Source organism: Salvelinus namaycush, unplaced genomic scaffold (genome assembly GCF_016432855.1).
Source record: "Salvelinus namaycush isolate Seneca unplaced genomic scaffold, SaNama_1.0 Scaffold12, whole genome shotgun sequence".
Lineage (NCBI taxonomy): Eukaryota > Metazoa > Chordata > Actinopteri > Salmoniformes > Salmonidae > Salvelinus > Salvelinus namaycush.
Window position 1 is genome coordinate 316,223 of NW_024057897.1, and position 2,847 is coordinate 319,069.

The window sequence follows — 2,847 nt, forward strand, 5'->3', positions numbered from 1 at the left end:
ATGTTTTTGATTTGAGCTTTGTATTTTTTACAGCGCTTAATTTATAGATGTCTTTTTCTCTCTTTCTTTGCCTCTAAGAGATTGTGATTCACAAGAGCTCTGACACACACACACAAACACACACACACACACACACACACACACACACACACACACACACACACACACACACACACACACACACACACACACACACACACAAAAGCCTACATAACAACACATATATACACACACACAAAAGCCTACATAACAACACATATATACACACACATACACACACACAAACCAGTGTCCTGAAGTTCAGGCTCAAGTGGTGATAGTGTTTAATGTCTCCAAGCCACGAGAACTGCCCTGAAAACTATCTGGGTCACCTTCAACCACTCCAACCGAATGCATTAGCATTAGGCTAATTCCCCCACTGAGAGCCAATGAAGAGGCTAACCGATAATCAGACGCGACAGATAGCCTAGCGGTTAAGAGCCTTGGGTGAGTAACCGAAAGGTCGCTGGTTCGAATCCCCGTGGCGACTAGGTGAAAAAAATCTGACAATGTGCCCTTGAGCAAGGCACAACTCTAATTGCTCCTGTAAGTCGCTCTGGATAAGAGATAATAATGCTAAATGACTAAAATGTAAATATAATCGGATAACCTGGTCCTTTGATACTCAACTGCTGCTAGCTGTGTCTCTGTGTAGAGGTGTGTTAGTGGAGCAGCCTGTCTCTGTGTAGAGGTGTGTTAGTGGAGCAGCCTGTCTCTGTGTAGAGGTGTGTTAGTGGAGCAGCCTGTCTCTGTGTAGAGGTGTGTTAGTGGAGCAGCCTGTCTCTGTGTAGAGGTATGTTAGTGGAGCAGCCTGTCTCTGTGTAGAGGTGTGTTAGTGGAGCAGCCTGTCTCTGTGTAGAGGTGTGTTAGTGGAGCAGCCTGTCTCTGTGTAGAGGTGTGTTAGTGGAGCAGCCTGTCTCTGTGTAGATGTGTGTTAGTGGAGCAGCCTGTCTCTGTGTAGAGGTATGTTAGTGGAGCAGCCTGTCTCTGTGTAGAGGTGTGTTAGTGGAGCAGCCTGTCTCTGTGTAGAGGTGTGTTAGTGGAGCAGCCTGTCTCTGTGTAGAGGTGTGTTAGTGGAGCAGCCTGTCTCTGTGTAGAGGTATGTTAAGTGTTAAGTGCTCTGTACTTTAGCCAAGTGTGGAATAATTGTTGGTTATTCTGTCCATGTTGTTGTGTTGTCACATTGGGTAGACTGTGGAACCATGTGGATTTTTTCTACCCATTATATTTCCATGGTCCCCCCCACCCGCCTCTGTTTTCACAGTAACTGCATACTACATTTATAAACACTACATTGTAGAATATGAAGCATGTTAGCTTTCATGTTAATCAAGTAACAGAATTGAGTAGGATATCACTGTGGCAAAGACATTCAGAATTTACCATTCACACTACTTCTAACCATCATAATAAGTTTATGCTGCCATCCTAGTAAATTTCAGTAACCCTTCTGCCAGTTTGTGAAAGAAGTCTATTGTGTAATGTAAATATTGGTATATATTGCCGTTTTTTCTGTAAATAGTGCACCCACTGTCCTCAATTGTTGATATGAATCTAATGGCATATTTTTATATACTTGTGTGTGTTTTTTCTCCTCTGGCATGCGCTGTCAGTCACGTTTAAATTATAACTGCCACAAAATGACAACAAGAGAAAGGAAACGGCGTCTATGGTTATACTTCAGTTGTCATGGTTACGTTTTCTTCCTGTAGCTGTTTCTGTTTCGTCACTTCGGGTTCTTCTTTGGAATTAAATAATTTCACTGGTGCCAGACTACCAGGTGTCTGTAGCAGTTCTTACCGCCGCTGGGAGTTGGGATGTATCCTGTCTGTCTGTGTCTGTCTGTCTCTGTCTGTCTGTCTGTCTGTCTGTCTGCACACCCTGTAGTTTTCCAGAGCCAGGAGTGAAGAATACTGATTCATGGACTTGGCCAGGAACAACTCTGGACCCTATCTATGGGATCTAACTTCTAACTCAAGATCTCAGGCAAGACTGCATCAGTACAGCAGTTATTGTAGGAGAGGTGAGGACTTGCACTCTCATAATGAGGTAGCCCTGCCTGCGGCCTAAAACTCTGTGTCACCCTCTGAGCAAGAGGGAATTCCCAAAGGTTCAGATCCCACCCGTGACCCTAACAGCACCACAGTGACTAAGTTCTCTGTACCAACACAATGTATAGTACTGGAAGATCCCTGGATGAACCATTATCTCACACACACGCGCACACACACACACAGCAAAGTGAAATGCTCTGATAAATGACCTGCATTTGTGTGTTAGTACGAGGGGGCTGGGAATGAACGTCTACGCTCACACACTCAATGAATGAAGACACACGACTGATTGAGATGTGTTGCACAATAGACCTCCTGTCTGCCAGAAGAATGGGATTTTGATAGTGTGTCAGACTCACAGTCAGACCAGTGGAACATTTCAGTGTTAGGTTTTCACAATTATCTACTGTAAATAGAATAAAGTTAGCTTTATCAGAAGATTATCTTTGAGACGTGTGTGTGTGTGTGTGTGTGTGTGTGTGTGTGTGTGTGTGTGTGTGTGTGTGTGTGTGTGTGTGTGTGTGTGTGTGTGTGTGTGTGTGTGTGTGTGTGTGTGTGTGTGTGTGTGTGTGTGTGTGTGTGTGTGTGTGTGTGTGTGTGTGTGTGTGTGTGTGTGAGAGAGAGAGAGAGTAGGCTAATTCTATTTCAGGCTATTTTTCTAAATGCTGCATCTGCAGGTTGAGAGGGAGTGAATTGAATCTCAATCATGGAGGGAAAGAGGATGAGGACAGTGAATTTGTATCCCATCCTTTTA

At 44.1% G+C, this 2,847-nt stretch overlaps 1 protein-coding gene and 1 long non-coding RNA gene across 2 annotated transcripts in view; both read left to right on the forward strand.

The window, feature by feature from the left end:
• LOC120036060 (rho guanine nucleotide exchange factor 17-like) overlaps positions 1-167 on the forward strand; it is a 123,065-nt gene extending 122,898 nt beyond the window's left edge. The window contains exon 22 of the mRNA XM_038982520.1: positions 1-167. This exon is cut by the window's left edge and continues 1,328 nt beyond it. The gene's annotated coding sequence lies outside the window, so the exon portion shown is untranslated.
• A 38-nt stretch (positions 168-205) lies between these two features.
• On the forward strand, positions 206-2,531 carry LOC120036071. The gene is made up of 2 exons (XR_005474406.1): positions 206-1,104; positions 1,139-2,531. It is a non-coding gene; the product is annotated as an uncharacterized LOC120036071 (long non-coding RNA).
• The last annotated feature ends 316 nt before the right edge of the window (positions 2,532-2,847 follow it).